Genomic DNA, 18,950 nt, shown 5'->3' with positions numbered 1-18,950 from the left:
TGCTGTGCCTTGAAAAAAAAAATTAAGGGACAGTTTAAACCCAACTAGTTTAAAAAGGCAAGCCTGGAATGGAGACTCTAGGATTCTTAATTTGGGGCTGATGAATTTGTTTGTTTTTTTATGATTTTAACATTTTATTTGTTTTCCAATTATATACAATAATAATATGTACCCATCATTTTTTGCAAGGCTCTGAGTTCTACAATTTTCCCCCTTCCTCCCTTGCCTCCCCCCCCCAAAGGCTGTCTGACGGTCTCTACATTGTTTCCATGCCATACATTCATGTAAATTGAATATTATAAGAGTAAACAGAAGAGTAAACATAAATCCCCTCCCCCCCAAGAAGATGGCAAACCTCAAGAAGAGAGAGAGAGAGAGAGAGAGAGAGAAAATATACTTTAGTTTGCTAGTTTAGTTTCAATGACTCTGTCTCTGGGGTGAGTTGCTTTTCCTATCATAAATCCACCAGAGAAGTTGCTTCAATGTTTTTCCCTCAGTTGTTATTACTAGCTGTACCTCCACTCTATTTCTTCCCACTCTCATTTATTCTATTCTCTCTCTCCTTTCTTCCTGGCCCTGTCCAAAAGTGTATTGCATCTGAGTACCCTCTCCCTCGATCTTCCCTCTCTTCTATCACCTATTCCCCCTTCCCTCCCCCATTCCCCCTCATCCCATCCCTTTCCTCCCATCCTTCTCCAGGGCAAGATATATTTCCTCATCCTATTAAGTGTGTATGTCATTTGAGTGAAGTCTCACTCATTCCCCCTTGCCTCCCCCCTCCTCTCCATTGAAAAAGCTTTTATTTTTGACTCTTATGTGAAATCTCTCAGCTTCTTCTTCATCTCCTTTTCCTTCCTCCCAGTACTTTCCCCCCATCACCCATTGACTCCATCCCTTTACCACATCATACCATTATATTCCACTCCTTCCTGTATCCTGTCTATATATGCTCCTTCCAACAGCTCTTGTAAATGAGAAAGTTCATATGAGTTTTCAATATCTTCTTCCCATGCAGGAATACAAACAGTTCAACATCATCAAGTCCCTCATAGTTAGTCCCTCTCTTCCACTCCCTCTATGGCTCACCAGCATCCTATACTTGGAGATCAAACTTTTTGTTCAAGTCTGGTCATCTCAATAGGAAAATTTGAAAGTCCCCTGTTTCATTGAAAATCTATCTTTTCCCCTGAAAGAGGATGTTCAGTTTTGCTGGGTAGTTGATTCTCAGTTGTAAACCAAGATCTTTTGCCTTCCAGAATATCATATTCCAATCCCTATGAGCCCTTAATGTAGATGCTGCCAGATCCTGTGTAATCCTGACTATGGAGCCTCAGTAGTTGAATTGTCTGTTTCTGGCAGCTTTTAGAATTTTCTCTTTGATTTGGGAGTTTTGGAATTTGGGTAAAATATTCCTGGAAGTTTTTCTTTTGGGATCCCTTTCAGGGGGTGACTGGTGAATTCTCTTGATTTCTATTTTGCCCTCTGCTTCTAGGATCTCAGGGCAATTTTGTTGTATTATTTCTTGAAAAATGAAATCTAGGCTTTTCTCCTGGTCGTGACTTTCAGATAGTCCAATAATTTTCAAATTATTTCTTCTGGATCTGTTTTCAAGGTCAGTTGTTTTTCCAATGAGATATTTCACATTTTCTTCTAATTTTGGGCTTTTTTTGGGCAGAGTTTTATTTCTTCCTGCTTTCTTGCAAAGTCATCAGCCTCCTTTAGTTCCATTTTGCACTTAAACGAGTTATTTTCTTCAGAGAGCTTTTTTATCTCCATTTCCAGCTAGCCAATTCTGCTTTTTAAGGCATTCTTCTCTTCATTTGCCTTTTGTTTTGCTTTTTCCATTAGGTCTAAACTGGTTTTTAACATATTATTTTCTTCAGTATTTTTTTGTATTTCTTTCACCAAGCTTTTGATTTGGTTTTCATGATTTTTCCGTATGGCTCTTATTTCTCCTCCCAATTTTTCCTCCACCTCCCTTAATTGCTTTTTTTTGCAAGGCAAATGGGGTTAAGTGGCTTTCCCAAGGCCACACAGCTAGGTAGTTATTAAGTGTCTGAGATCAGATTTGAACCCAGGTACTCCTGACTCCAAGGCCAGTGCTCTATCCACTGCCACCTAGCTGCCCCCTTTAATTGCTTTTCAAAGTCTTTTTTTGAGCTCATCCACAGTGTGAGCCCATTTTCTATTTCTCTTGGAGGTTTTGGATATGGAAGCTTCGATTTTGTCATCATCTGAGTATGTGTTTTGATCTTCCATAGGACTGAAGTAATTCTCTATGGTCAGATCCTTCTTTTTCTGTTGTTTATTCATTCCCTCAATCCAAGACTAATTTACAACACTTCCAAGGTTTTGGGGGTTGTTTTTGTGGGGGGGGGATAACCCACTGGGACCTTTATTCCTCCAAGGTCTTATGCTCTCTAGCCCCATGCTTTGATATGTAGATGACCACAGCACTGCCCTCTGCCTGAGGCTAGAAGGCGGGATCCAGGTATCTTAGTAAGGAAGCCTAAACTGTAACCTGGGTCTGAGTGTAGGCAAATGGCAGCATCCTACTCCTACCAGAGAAATCTCTGCAGACTTCCCTTACCGTTTCTGGGGGTGCACGCTGCTTTCTCCCGATTCTCGCTGCAGCTTCTGTGGCTGTGCCCTTCACTCCATGCTCATCCAGGTGCAGCAGATTTCTCCTCACCACCCCTTCAGGCTGTTGTGGGTGATCTCTGGGCTGGGCTGGGCTGGGCTTCCCTGGGCTGGGCTTCCCTGGGCTGGGCTGTGCCCCTGCTTTATTTCCAACCCAGGTCCAGGTGAAGCACACCTTTCCTGTGGAACTTCTAAGTTATCTTGGACTGGGAAAATGTATCATTCAGTCTTTCTGTGGGTTCTGCCCCTCTAAATTTTAGCTAGAGCCATCCTTTGTTTTGGGGGGGTTTGGGGGGTTGGAGTTGTCGGGGAATGCTGCCTTCACAATGCCATCTTGGCTCTGTCCCCTCTGTTTATTTTTAAACTGAAATTTAATTATAATTGGTTTCCTTTGAAAACTTTTATATTTTATTTTGTGCATTTTAAAAGTATGATTCTAGTAAAAAAAAAAGCCAAGGACTTCACCAGATTGTCAGAAGAGACTCAAAAAAGCTAGACCCTTGCTTTAGACTGTGAGGATCATGCTCCAAGACAGAACACAGAATCATCATAAAGTCAGAGACCTAGAGCCAGAAAGGCACTTCAGAGGTAGTCCCTGCAGCACTGTCCAGTGGAGGGAGGATTATGGAAAATGCTATAGGCAGGTCATTTTTGTGAGCTAGGTTCTTAGCCTAACTACAGAAATTATCCAATAAAATCCTATTCCCATGCAGAGCCTAGCTTATGGAACTGAACTGAGTCCTGGTTTGATAGTGATCATGAGTACATATGGCTGTGGTCAGCAGAGGACTAGTGCTGTCAGCAAGCAAAGAAGAAAATTGAATACTCATCCAAAGATGAACCCAAGACTAGTCCAGAAAAGTTGGAGAGCCTTATCAATGGCAGATTAGCCACCGGGGACAAATATGAAAGTGATGATAAATATTTAGGGATTATGATCATGATTTCCATCATTGATGGAAGTACCCACACCAAGGAAATCCTAGATCTTTCAAAGTATCAAAATCGTGAGGGTGATTTATATGAATATAAATAATTTTAAGTGATGCCTTCTCCATTCTGGATGATATCTGAAGGTTTACAAGCTCTTTTCTTGTTTATTTTGCTTTTTCCAATTAGAATCCCAAATGTGCAATACTTCAATTACTAGATAAAAGAGATGATGTTTTATTTATTGTCAATTACAATGGGTACTATTTCTGGGGCAAGCATTAACTATTATGCAATTCTAAGCTTCAAAAATATTTATGGAATTTAAAGCAAAATGTTACTTCCTAAATCATTCTTTTCCCTTCTATTTCCCAGGCTAAGTTTTCAAATCAGTCATTTGTCATCTGTTCAATTCAATTCAACAAATATTTTTTAAATGCCAGCCATATAGAAGGAATTATCCCTGAGTCAGCTGTCCATGTACAGTCAAACTATCAACTTGTCAGAACTATCATAAAAATTAAGAAAATTAAGAAAAACATGAAGCAAGAATAACGAAGAGGTAAGATATACTATACAAATCACGTAAACCTTAACAATTTAAAGTCATTGAAATTAATTGAAAAAAATTGGAAATGAACAATAAAAATGATATGTAAAATGATATCTAAACTGACTATAATAAGTTTATCTAGAAATTTAATCATTAAGTTGATTAAGTTCTTGCTGTTGCTTTTTTCAGTTGAGTCCAACTCTTTGTGACTCCATTTGGGATTTTCTTGGCAAAAATATTGGAGTGGTTTGCCATTTCCTTCTCCAGCTCATTTTACAGATGAGGAAACATGAACAAATAGGGTTAAGTGACTCACCTAGTTAGTTACAGATCTGAGACCACATTTGAACTTAGGAAGATGAGTCTTTCTCATTCCAGGTCCTGTACTCTATTAACTGTACCACATAGCTGCCCCATCTGAAAAATAGTGGACACTTAATAAATGTTTATATATTGATGATCATAATAAGGAGAACAGTACAAAAGAGTACAGAAAAATCAACATGTGACTTGTTGAAACATAGTGAATTGGTTGCCAAAAACTATGCTAGGTTGTAACATAAACTCAATTGTAAAAATCTTACAGAGAAAATGATGGATAAGAGAGAAGCTGTGTCAGGCAAAACCAGTTTAAGGAAAACTTGGCAAGATATCCAACTAAGCAAAATGATCCCAAGAGGATCAAAAGGAGAAAAATAAAGAGAGGACTATAAGTAAAAGAAAAAATGGAGATTTGTTTTTCTAAAAAAAAAAACAAAGCTCTTTTGCCATCAAGAATGGTAGAACCATCATATTTGGATTTCAACATTACATTCCTAGTCATATGTATAGGAGAGGTGAAAATGTTACTAAAGAGAACAAAGGCAGAAAAAGCAGATAGGTTGGATCAAGAAGTACCATGTTGGAGGTTATAAGATAAGACACCCAAGGAAATGAACAAGATCTTGAAAATTATTATCCTCCTTGAGAAGAATTACAGAGAGAACATCAATAATTGCCCTCCTAAATGCCTATTGTATCAATACATGAAATTTTTATTGGAGTCATCTATCTATGATTAATCTCTCCCCAAGAGCATCCTTGATCAGGATATTAGTCAGGAGCAAGCAGGATTATGAAAGTAATATACAACATAAATATGAAACATCTTTTCCATTTCACAATTAATTGAAAGATGTAGAGAACATAAGATTCCATTGTACTTCTTGCTTGTTATTTATGAAAAAAATGGATTTGGTCAAATAAAACATCAATTTTTTTATTCAAAACTGTTTTCTATCCATAAATTAGTAAAAATTTTTGGAATATACAATAGAAATAGCCCTGAACAAAAACATTGGATGAGGGGCGGCTAGGTGGCACAGTGAATAGAGCACCGGCCTTGGAGTCAGGAGTACCTGGGTTCAAATCCGACCTCAGACACTTAATAATTACCTAGCCGTGTGGCCTTGGGAAAGCCACTTAAACCCACTGCCTTGAAAAATCTAAAAAAAAAAATTGGATGAAGTGCTTAGATATTTACTATTGTGTTGAAGGAGATCCAGCCAAGAGTCAACTTGAAGGATTCCTTGAAAGTACAAGATCCTCATTATAGGAGGAGATAACTTTAGACTAACTGCATCGAGTTTCTGAATATTGCAGAGCATCCTGGAAGAGAGTTGTATTCACTCAAAGGACTTTGTCATGTCTTTCCACTTAGGAAAGACCAAGTGGATGAAGAACATCGATCCACCATAATTCAACACATTTGAATAAATAACCCATCCATCTATAAATCTGTGACAGAGTAAATTAGCAATGAGTGAGTTCAGAACTGAACAAGAGGAGAAGGGTAAGTTGACTTGCCCTTAGAAAACCAAAATACTCCTTTAATGGTCCTATATTTCCCACGAAAGAAAAGTCCAGTTTTTTTTTTAAAGTCCAGCTTTTTAATAACATTCTATTGGTGTTGCTAGTACTGATGATGATGTTTTTCCTTTGTTCTTGAAGAAGTCCATGACATCAGGGAGCTGTTGCCATGACATGTATGTGAACTGGATTTCAGTGAGAATGTCCTTGTTAAGTCACAAGCCTCACTCATCTAGATCGATTGGCCAGATATGAATCAGGAAGCTGGGAGATAGCCCTGGTATTGTTACAAGGTAGTGAGAAAAAAGCACAACTGTCTCTGGAGAATTTCTAAAAAGAATATCACACACAGGACAAAATAGATACACATAATGGGAGTAAGTAGATAGGAATGTAAAATCTGCAAGGATTTGAAAGGACATGATTAAAAGGCTTCATCAAGGATAACAGGAAGAAAAGATGACCTGGATATAGGATGACAAATGAACATCCAGAATGTTCCAATATGACCTTCATACTGGCAAGAGAAAGCAAGGAAGACACTTGGCACTTTGGGAGGATCTCCTCTGATGATATTGATAAAAGTCACATAGAATCATCAGGCTTGGATAGATTGTGACTTACATCTCTGAAGGTGGTTCTTTATATCTATTTGCTCTCCCTCCTTATCTGTGCCTCTAGGATTCCCTGGTTTTCATACAAAACTCAGCTCAAGTACAACCCTTCACTGTCCTGTCCCCCACAGCTACAAGAGCCTTCCCCTTAAGGGTTACTTGTGTCTGTTTGTATGATTTGCTCATGTCAGCATATGTGTAGACTTTTATGTGTTTATCCATATATGTGTGCCTATTAGTACATTTATAGTATGGACATGCATAAATATGCAGTTATGCTTATGTGTATATGTAGTGGATAGTTGCACATGTGTGTTTCATTATATTTATATGTGCACTATATATCCTGTTTGTATATTCACATATATTTGTATTTTATTTATACAAATGTGTTTTTATTTTTATTTGTTCTTCAGTTATTTCATTTCTTTCTAACTCTTCATGAACCCATTTGGAATTTTCTTAGCAAGATACTGGTGTATTTTGACCTGTTTATTTTGTAGATGAGGAAACAGAGGCAAATAGGGTTAAATGACTTGTCCAGAGTCACACAGCTAGTAAGTGTATGAGGCCAGAATTGAATTTAGGAAGATGAGTTCATTGCTCTAGCCATTAAGCCACTACATAGATGGATGGATGGATGGATGGATGGATAGATGGATGGATGGATAGGTGCGTAGAAAGATATAGATAGGTTTAGATTCATTTTACATTTTCATCTATTTATAAGTGTGTATTTATTCTTTATGTATATATACATACTATTTGTATTTATACCTGCAATTGTTCATTACATAGTATAGTTGTATACATAGGTGTAAATAAGTATGCACACATATATTTTTGTTTTTGTATCTCTGATATCTAGCACATAGCCCGGAACATAGTAAGTGATCAATAAATTCTTGTTGATTGATTGATGACCGAGTCATACTTATTCCAAACCCTGATAACTTGCCTTTTCAGATGTAACTAGTGTGTTGAGTTGGTTTTCTTAACTCTATTTTACCACAAGTGTTTCTAGATGAGTTAATGATATAGATGGAAAAAAGAACATTAATAAAATACTAGGATGGACACAAATATATATTAAGTACTTACTATCTATTAGGAACTGTTATAAGTGCTTTATAATTATTATCTCATTTATTCCTCTCAACAGCCCTGGGAGGTGATGCTGTAATTATCCCCATTTTACAATTAAAAAAAACTGAGGCAATCAGGTTAAGTGATTTGCCCAGGGCCACACAATTAGGAAGTATCTGAGACTGAATTTGAACTCAGGACTTCAGAAAAGCAAAAAGACATTCAGAAAGTGATAAAAACATATAGGGCAATTTTGTTACTACTTTGTTAAATTTAAAAAATACTTTAAAAAACAAACTATAATTAAAGTTCAGCATTTCCTCCAAAAGTCTCTTTTCTTATACATTGAAATGTTTGTCTTTACCGATCTTTATTAAGCTCATAATAAAAAAAAGAAAAAAGACAATTGAAACTTGCAGCTTTCTCACCAGTCTCTAGAAAAATGTAAACAAGAGGCCTAAAGAAGAGCTTTTATGGTCAGGGTTTAAGTATATAATCAAATATCAAGTGGAAGATTTTACAGCCTTCTACTTCCAGGTACCTCTCAGAGATCTTGCTTGTAGGAGACACAGACCAGCAGAATAGATCGAGAGTGAGGCTCAGAGGCAGGTAGACCTGAGCTCAAGTTCAACTTCTGACATATATTTGTGGGATGTCTCTGGGAGAGAGACTTAAATCTCTCAGTGCCCTGGATGTCTCTTTAAAAGAAGAAAGGAAAGACTTGCATTGGTAGAAGGAATTCCTTACCATTTGTTTCTAGAATGAAGGAATTACAAGTCTAGTTTAACCAATGCAAAAAAAAGGGATGATGAGAATGAAGGAGGGAAAGAAGGAAGGAGGGAAAGAGGGAGGGAGGGAAGGTGGGAAGGAAGGAAGATGGGAAGGAAGGAAGGAAGGAAGGAAGGAAGGAAGGAAGGAGGGAAAGAAGGAGGGAAGAAAGGAAGGAGCGAGGAAGAAGGGAAGGAAGGAGGGAAGGAAGGAGGGAAGGAAGGAGTGAGGAAGAAGGGAAGGAAGGAAGGAGAGAAGGAAGGAAGGTGGGAAGGAAGGAGGGAAGGAAAGAGGGAAGGAAGGAAGGAGGGAAGGAAGAAGGGAAGGAAGGAGAGGAGGGAGGGAAGGAGGGAGGGAAGGAAGGTGGGAGGTTACATTTCAGTACTTACAGATTCACTAAGAATGTCTTCTATCTCCCTTCTTTGCATTTTTTTCTTTGTCATCATCCATTCTTGCCTGTCTCAGAACAAATATCAGTGCTCCTCTCAGCCCTGGATAATCCTTCTATCTAACCCTTTGGACTCACTTCATTCATTCACACATTCATTTGTTGTTATCCTCTTTGATTCTCTAGAAGAGGATCTTAAACACCATCACTGGGTTGTCCTTGCAGTGTGTCCAACTGTGGTGATCAGACCAGTATGAGGTTGGAATTCTCTACCACAGGTGGGGTATCCATGTGAACATCATCACAGGTAACCCATGTGAACACCTGAGGTGGAATCTCTAAATCTGCCCATCTCTCATGAGATGTACTCTCATTCAATAAACGTTTATCGAATGTTTACTCAGGACAAAAAAATTATGCTAGTGCTGGAGATACTAAGATAAAGGCAAAAATAGTGACTGACCTGAAGAAACTTACAGTCTAATAAGGGGTCATAACACATAGAAAAATAGTAACCTGTAACAGGAACTTTGATCTGGGGAGTCAGAAAGATTGTGAGAGGGATCATATGGCAGTAGATTATTCCACCCATACTAGTAGCAATATTAACATTGCTATGACTGATTAGATTATTGAATGTAATAATTGCTTTTATTTATATTGTGCTTACAAAAGCTTACAAAGTACTTTCCTTATAATGGCCTCACAGTGAATGAATGAACTATACTTTGTAGCCAAGGACTACTTGAATTTCCATTTAATTAAAAAAATGGATGAAATTATTAAAGAAAAATGGATGCTGAGATCTTCTTTTGTAGTGCTCTCTTCTGCTCCATTGGAGAATGGAAACCTGCCATCCCATTGCAATGAAATCCTAACAACTCACTTGGCCGGCAAGCAATGTCATGGCAGTGCCCAAGAGCGAAGGAGGAGGATAAGGCAGAAGTTAACAGGCAGGATGCCCATTTGAACAATGAATTTTTTTCCTCTTGTCTTGACTAAGCAGGAGTCTAAATTGAAATATCATCCCAGTTCAGCGGAGTGATTGCATTAAAGCAAGTTGGCAAAACATCAGACAGCAGGTATTATGGCTACTGGTAAGAGCTCCAATTGATTTGCTAATTGAGGAAAAGCACCTCAAGTGTTCAGAAGCACTAAGTTCACTTATCATCACCAGTGGCTAAAGGGACTAATTCTTTGATTCATTTAACTGTTTTTTTTTCTCAAAAAGCATTTTTTTCCCTGTTGGAGAGAATAATGAGCTTTCCACGCATGACCTCTGCCTGCATTCGGACAGAACCAGTCCAGGAAATTCATGCTGTCTTAGCACTCAGACACAAACACATACAAACAGACACACACACACACACACACACACACACACACAGCACAGATATACACACACACACCACAGATACACACACACACACACACACACACACACACACACACACACACACACACCCCTTCACAGATATGCATGCATTCACAGATGTGAATTCACAATGCTATTATATAGGGGTGGCTAGGTGGCGTAGTGGATAAAGCACTGGCCCTGGAGTCAGGAGTACCTGGGTTCAAATCTGCTCTCAGTTAATAACTACCTAGCTGTGTGGCCTTGCGCAAGCCACTTAACCCTGTTTGTCTTGCAAAAGCCTAAAAAAAAAAAAAAAACACAATGCCATTATATTTTGAAAGCTAGTACCAACAATAGTGGTGAAATTAATGAAATATATTTGTGCAAATAATTTTTGGGATGAGATATCTCAATATTCATACCTAATTCCTTTTGTGTTTGTATATTGTTCAAAAATAAAATATATACATGTGAAAGGATAAAGCCTGAACCTATAATTTCTTTGATAAAAGGAATTCCAGATAAAGAAACCCTATCTACCAATGGATATTGGAACTTTTTCTATAATTTATGGTTTTAGACAACTGTCACAGAAGAAGTATCAAACACATGCCATGGGCTAAATGTAACCCACAATACTCCTGAATGTGGCCCAAATCAGATTAAAATTTATTGGAGAAATATTCAACAAAATAAATTATTTATATGTGTTTATGTGTGTGAATAGACATATAGATACAGATATTTTTGGATGGATAAATAAAGATACACACAAACATGTGATTTTCCAAATTAATATGTAGCCCAAAGAGGTTCTTATGTATGGTTTAATGGCTGCTGTTTCTATCTGAATTTGACTTAGGGTATGGAGAAGTTTGTCTTGTTCCAGATCATATACCTAGGCTGTACAGTCCAGTAGTGTCAGGCCCTTCATGAGCCCATTTGGGGTTTTACTTAGTGAAGATACTGGAATGTTTTGTCATTTCCTTCTCCAGCTCATTTTACAGATGAGGAAACTGAAGTAAACCAGAATAAATGACTTGTCAAGAGCTATAGTAAGTGTCTGAGAGTTCAGATTTGAACCCAGGAAGATGAGTATTCCTGACTTCAGGTCCAGCACTCTATCCACTGTACTGCCTAGTTGTCCTTTAATAATAATCATCACATTTATGTACTGTTTACTATATAGAGCTACAACTAACTCAAAATAATAATAGACATTTATGTAGCACTTTACAAATATCACATTTGATTGTCACCATAGTCCTGCAAGGTGGGTTCCCTTGTTATTTCCATTTTATAGACGAGGGAACTGAGGCTAATAATTAAGTGACTTACCCAAGGTAACACAGATAATAAGTTGCTGAGACTGAATTTAAACTGAGGTCTTCCTGTCTCCCAACCCAACACTCTGTTAGCTATGAAACCTAACTGTATAGATGTAGAGTAAGAGTAAGAAAGTCATCTAATCCAATCTCCTCATTTTACAGGTGATGAAACTGAAGACCATAAGAGTTATGTAACTTGCCCATAGCTAAATGGTGGCCTGAGGCAAGATTTGAACTCCATTCATTCTGACTCCAAGTTGAATGCCCCATCCATTATACCACTCTGTCTTTTCATGACAATAATGAATGATTAAGATAGTTTTGAGTGAAAGGATATATGCAGTGGAAAGAACTTGGAACTGGAATTAAGGAGATGTGCTCTAGTCCCAAATTTGCCATTAACACTTTGTATTACCTTGAGAAGAGTCTCTCTAACCAAGTCTCTAGAAAGTCAAAAGACTCTAGAATAGTATCTAGTCTCTAGAAAAGTCTCTATTTCCTTATCTATAAATTGGGAAAGTGGAACTAGATGCCTCTAATGATCCTTCCATTTCTGATACTCTATAATGCCTTGGTTTAGGTTGATCTCATTTGACCCCTCTCTACTCTTTCCCCCTTCACTCCTATAGATATTTGAGAAATATCTAACCAGGATTAGGGACACAGAGGAAAAATCAGTTGGTTTGATGTGCTCTATTTGGTATGGTCCCGTTGAAAATTCAAGGAGATTGACTAGTAATCTATAGGTTCAAGAACATATTACTTGGTCTCATTAGAGCTATTCTCTAACCAGGAGCACCAATAAGGCACTGTCAGGTATAGTATTGATAATTTTGCTGCTTATCTCATCCCTTGGCCTGACACAGATAATTAAAAAGCTCTAATTTTACCACTAAGATGACCAATCAGATTCCTGGTCCTAAGTTAGAAAGTACTTTTTTTTTTCATTTGCAGATAAGGAACCAGAACTAATCACCAGGGTCACCCAGTATGGACACGAACAGAACTAAACAAGAAATTCTTGAGGCTGGGACAAATCCAAATGAAAGGGAGCACCATGATGGGAGAGGGCAACCACGACATTGTGACCCTGGGGTTAGTGATCTTGCTACTGTAAGACAGTGGCATTAGTTATAAGAGGGAAGGATGCTTTCCTAGTATGCTGACACCATAAGACAAAGTCCAAGTTGCTCCTTACTTGACAGCTACAGGTGTCAGTAAGTGATTAATAGAATTAGTAAAATTCAAAGCCCAAATTTCCAGTCCTTTTCCTTGGCCACCATTAAAGTGTGTCTAGATATATCATGGCCTCAGAATAGATGAGACTATTCAATTTACCATAATAACACAGACTTGCTTTTCTTCATTGCATCTTTATCAGCAGCTTATCTATTTCTTTTTTCTTTTATTGAAGTCTGTGATTTGATGTATTTCTTGCCTTCAACTTGTGACATCACAAAAGACAAAGCTGTAGGTAAAAAAGGAAATGATCAGTCTTAAAAAAAAAGAAATCCAATTTTTAGGTAAAGTTACCCTTGCAATAAAGGAAAGAAAATACAGGACTTGTAACAGAGGAACAGAACCATTGGTAGCAAACCTTATTTCTAAACTACCCTTTAGCCCCACACAGTGACATCAGCTAAATGGGTAACCTATTTTTCATTCTACAGAGAAGCAATATCAAGATGTCTTCATAGTCAAAGGAACATCTCATGTCAAGATGGCTGATGATCTTTGAACCTTTCTTTAGTTTTATTCTTTAGTTTTTATATTCTTTAAATCTTGCCATTTGGAACTTTTAAAAAAAAAGAACATCAATAAAACATTTATTCGTTAGACAAAATAATAAAGTACATGTTTTTTTATTAAAGATTTTATTTATTTGGAGCTTTATAGTTTTCCCCTAATCTTACTTCCCTCCCCCACCCCCCACAGAAGGCAATTTGTCAGTCTTTACATTGTTTCTATGGTATACATTGATCCAAATTGAGTGTGATGAGAGAGAAATCATATCCTTAAGGAAGAGACATAAAGCATAAGAGGTAACAAGATCAGACAATAAGATATCAGGTATTTTTTTTCTAAATTTAAAGTAATAGGGGGGCAGAGCCAAGATGGCTACAAGAATGGATCGTGTCTTAGGGGCTCTCTGATAAAACTTATAAGCTAAGGACTCTAAATTTTCAAGAGAGAGAACCTACAGAGGGACCCAGTGAGGCAGTTCTCCTACTCAAGGTAACCTGGAAAAGAGCAGAAAGACTCTGCTCCCAGGGTCGAAGGGGCGGCCCGCCAGAGGGGCAGCCGGCCAGAGCAAAAGAACTTCAGCCTCCCGGAGGCAGCCCCAGGGCGCTGGGAGCCTCAGCTCACAGCAGCGGGGGAGTCGCCTGAGCTGCACCCCGGGGAGCACCAGGCACAAAGTGGGGGAACAGCGGGGGACCTCTGCCAGAGTAAGCACGTGAAGCCCAGGCCTCAGGTCACACAGTGAGCAGAGCAGCATGGCCAGCTCAGCCCAGTTCCAGGAAACAGAAGCAGGCAAAGCCAGTAAGCAGGAGCCCCCAGGGCATGAGTCCATTGAACCTAGGGAGGGGAGTAAAGAGAGACTGCCAAGCTCTGTCCTCTGCCCCTGGAACAGGACTCTAGGGCTCTGACCACATTCAGATCCTGATAGCAGTCTAGGCCCCCCCATAGAACAGCAGGGCCCCCCCCACCTCAGCCCCGTGGCAGAGTGGGGTGCTTATGGTCATTCACAGACCAGGAGGGAGGACAGAGCCTCACACACTGAGACCCTTGTGGGAGTGTCCCAAAAGCTCAAGAAGCACCCCAAAAACAGACTCAGGCTGGGAAAATGAGCAAGCAGAAAAATAAGAGGAACACAATTGAGAAATATTTTGCATATGAGCCCAAAAAGGATCAAAATAGTCTGAAGATGAGGAAGCACAAACTCCTGCATCTAAAGACTCCAAGAAAAACAGAAATTGGGCTCAGGCTATGACAGAGCTCAAAAAAGACTTTGAAAATCAAATGAGGGAGTTAGAAGAAAAAGTGGGAAAAGAAATGAGAGAGATGCAGGAAAAACATGACAATGAAGTCAGCAGCTTAGTCAAGGAAATCCAAAAAAATGCTGAAGAAAATAGCATGCTAAAAACTAGCTTAGGTCAAATGGATAAAACAATTCAAAAAGTTATTGAGGAGAAGAATGCTTTAAAAAGCTAAATGGGCCAGATGGAAAAAGAGATAAGAAAACTCTCTGAGGAGAACAAATCCTTCAGACAAAATAGAACTCAGGGAGACTGATGAATTTAGAAACCAGGACTCAATACTTCAAAACCAAAAAAAATGAAAAATTAGAAGAAAATGTGAAACATCTCATTGAAAAAACAACTGATATGGAAAACAGACTTAGGAAAGATAATTTAAAAATTATTGGAATACCTGAAAGTCATGATCAGGAAAAGAACCTTGACATCATTTTCGAAGAATTACTACAAGAAAATTGCCCTGATACTCTAGAAGCAGATGGAAAAATAGAAATGGAGAGAATCCACCTATCCCCCCGAGAAAGAGATCCCAAAAAACCAACCCCTAGGAATATTATAGCCAAATTCCAGAACTCCCAAGTCAAAGCGAAAATATTACAAGCAGCCAGAAGGACACAGTTCAAATATCGTGGAGCTGCAGTCAGGATCACACAGGACTTAGCAGCAACTACATTGGAAGCTCGTAGGGCTTGGAATATAATATACCAGAAGGCAAAAGAGCTTAGAATGCAGCCAAGAATGAACTACCCAGCAAGGCTGAATGTCCTCTTCCAAGGAAAAAGATGGACTTTCAATGAACCAGGGGAATTTCAAATGTTCCTGTTGGAATGGCCAGAGCTGAACAGAAGGTTTGATCTTCAGATACAGGACTCAGGTGAAGCATGGAGATTGGAGGAGAAGGGGAAAATATGAGGGACTTAATGATGATGAACTGCATGTATTCCTGCATAGAAAAATGACACTGATAATACTCATATGAACCTTCTCAGTTAATAGAGCAGGTAGAAGGAGCTTTTATAGTTGAAGCACAGGAGAAAGCTGAATTTGAAGATAAACTATGGTGTAAAACTGGAGTCAATAGAAAAAAGAGAAATGTAATGGGAGAAAGAAAAAGGAGAGGGGGAATAGGCCAAGATATTTCATATAATAAGATTTTTCTTTATTACAATGAGCTATTGCAATGATAGGGAAGGGGGGAAGGCAAGGGGGAATGAGGGAATCTTTGCTCTCATCAGAGGTGGCTAGGAGAGGAAACAGCATATATACACAATGGGGTATAGGCATCTGGAGTAAGAAGAGGGGGACAGGGGGAAGGGGAGGATTTGAGTAATGGAGAAGAGGATGGACCATGGGGGGAGAGTGGTCAGATATAACACATTTTCTTTTTTACTTCTTGCAAGGGGCTGGGATTGGAAGGCCTGTCCAGGACCATAGGGCCAGGTGGATGCTGGGCCTGAGGGGTGGTATGGAGGCCCAGGGTCTCTTGGCCCCAGGGCCAGGGAACTGTCTGCTGTGCCACTCAGCTACCCTACAGCAGAGTCAGAGTGAAAGGAGAGAGAAAATAGAGTACATGGTAGTGGAGAAATATGAAAGGAGGGAGTTGTGATCAGCAATGGCAATGGTGGAAAAATATGGAAGTAACTTTTGTGATGGACTTATCATAAAGAATGTGATCCACCCACGACAGAGTTGTTGGTGTTGGAACAAAGACTCAAGCACATTTTTTATTATTATAATTTTGGGGTGGGTGCAGGGAAAATGGGGCTGGGTGGCCTGCCTGGGGCCACATAGCAGGGTGATCCTTGGGTGTCTGAGGCCGGATTTGGACCCAGGTGCTCCTGGCTCAAGGGCCAATGCTCTGTCTGCCACCCAGCCACCCCTACTATTATTACTATTTTATTTTATTTCGGGTGGGGGTTTTTATTTTTGGTTTTTGCAGGGCAGTGGGGTTGGGGTGGCTCGCGTGACACATGGCTGGGTGATTGTTGGGTGTATGGGGCCAGATATGGGCTTGGGTGCTCCTGGCTCCAGGGCTGGTGCTCCGTCTATTTCACCACCTGGCCATACCTACAATTATTTCTATTATTTTTATTAATTTTAATTTTTTTCTCTTCCCTTTACTTTATCACTCAAGCGAGTCTATATTTATGGGGGGAAGGGGGTATTTCATTTACTCTTAAACAAAAATATTTTATTAATATATAAAAACATTATTTGTACAAAATGAGAATAAATATTAAATAAAAAAATAAAGTAATAGTCCTTGGTCTTTGTTAAAACTCCACAATTCTTTCTCTGGATACCGATGGTATTCTCCATTGCAGAGAGCCCCAAATTGTCCCTGATTGTTGCACTGATGGAATGAGAGAGTCCATCGAGGTTGATCATCGTCCCCATGTTGCTGTTAGGGTATACAGTGTTTTTCTGGTTCTGCTCATCTCATTCAGCATCAGTTCATGCAAATCCCTCCAGGATTCCCTGAATTCCCATCCCTCCTGGTTTCTAATAGAACAATAGTGTTCCATGACATATATATACCACAGTTTACTAAACCATTTCCGCAGTTGAAGGACATTTACTTAATTTCATTTGGAGATTTTTTAAAAAAATGTTTCTTGATGGCCTCATGACTTTTTCAAGGTCAATAATCATGTCTCTTTTTTTTTTTTTACTTATAAAACAAAAACAATTTCCCATCATAGCGTCAGGCAGAAAATGTTGAATCAAAGCTTTTTTAATGGATGAATTTGAACATTTAAAAAAGGCTCCAGGTGTCACCTTTTTTTTGTTCCTTAGAGGATGTTCAGAACTAAAGACAGCAAAGTATTGATGACAAGTGGATTGCCTTTAATTGCAGACTCTTTTGTAGTTGAGAGACTCTCTGTTTTTCTGTCATAGGACTCATAGCTTATATCTCCAACCCACATTAAATATTTGGAAATAGAACTCATGTGAAGTCTTGCTATTGATCTCAACTTGTAGATTGACAAGTTATTAACTTATTAGCATGGCTAATAAGGAAGGCATCAAAAATCCAACTATTGTTTTCTGTTATTTTTTTCAAACAATATATACTATGATATTCAATAATCTCAATGCAAAGGTGGACATCAGGGAGGATGGTCAAAAAGGCATTGAAAAATATGGTTCAAATTTGAATAATGAAAAAATACAATGCACATTAATCAGAAATTTCAAACCTTCAAAGAAGATCAGAAGACATTGAACATTATCAGCACTGAAGGATATCATGAAAAAAAATGAAATTGACTATATGAGACAGAGAAAATATCTGGCTACTAATGTAACCTTCATGTCAAAATCAGGACTTTGTATATGTTCCAAGTATAGAACAAAAGCACCAAATCCACAACTACCTAGAAGTCAAGTCAGCAAGCACTTTACCATGTGACAGGCTCTAATCTAAGATCTGGGAATACAACAAAAAAGAAAGACAGACATAATGAAAAGGATGGCTTTAGAAAAAACTGGGAAGACTCATATGCAACTCTGAAAGACTAGGAATTCTAATCAATAGACCAACCACAGTTTCAGAGGACAGCAAATTACTTATCTCCAGATAGAGTTGTGATGGACTTGGAATTAGATTCATACACCATACACAAAAACACACACACATACATACATACAATTTTTTGAGTATGGCCAATGTGAAAATTTTTTGCTTGACTCTTCATGTTTGTATTAATTTTTGGTATTTTTACTTTCTCAATGCAAGGGGGAAGATAGGAAGGAAAGACCTGAATATAAAATAAAAATCGAATTTTGAAAAATGAAAAGAAAGGAGATTGCCTGATCAACCCACAAAAACCTATTTAATTCATAATGTAGCTTAACTATTCTCCCAATAGTTGCTAATTCCATGAGAGTGAGGGATTATGTTTTATCTGGCCTTTGTATTTTACCCAGAGCTAGTACAGATTCCTAAAGACAGTAGGCTCTTAAAAAATGTCTGTTGTTGAAAAACACTCCATAGTTAATAAATATCTAAGGCAAGATTTAAACTTTTATCTTCTGGACTTCAAGCCTACCATTCTAAATATTGTGTCATTAAACTGCTTTTTCTAAACAATACATTTTCATCATTGGTGGTAGCGAAACCATCTATTCCATTTGTATTTCTGACAATTCAGACTCTGATATGTTAAGTAAGGGAATAGAAGTGAAACTTAACAAAACAGAGTTGGCGATTTAGTGAGTTTGGTGATTTTGACTAAGTTTTATTTTTACCTGCTTTTCATGTGAATAAAATAAAATGTATCAACAAAAACAAAAGAAAGGAAGAAAGATGGACATCTTTGAGTTTTTGCTTCGAGACATTACTCTCACTACCAACCTGGTTGGTTATTATATTTTCCCCTTGGGTTTTTTTGGTTTGG

The sequence above is a fragment of the Macrotis lagotis genome, chromosome 3 (genome assembly GCF_037893015.1).
Source record: "Macrotis lagotis isolate mMagLag1 chromosome 3, bilby.v1.9.chrom.fasta, whole genome shotgun sequence".
In the NCBI taxonomy this organism is placed as follows: domain Eukaryota; kingdom Metazoa; phylum Chordata; class Mammalia; order Peramelemorphia; family Peramelidae; genus Macrotis; species Macrotis lagotis.
Note: the sequence above shows the minus strand (reverse complement) of the source record.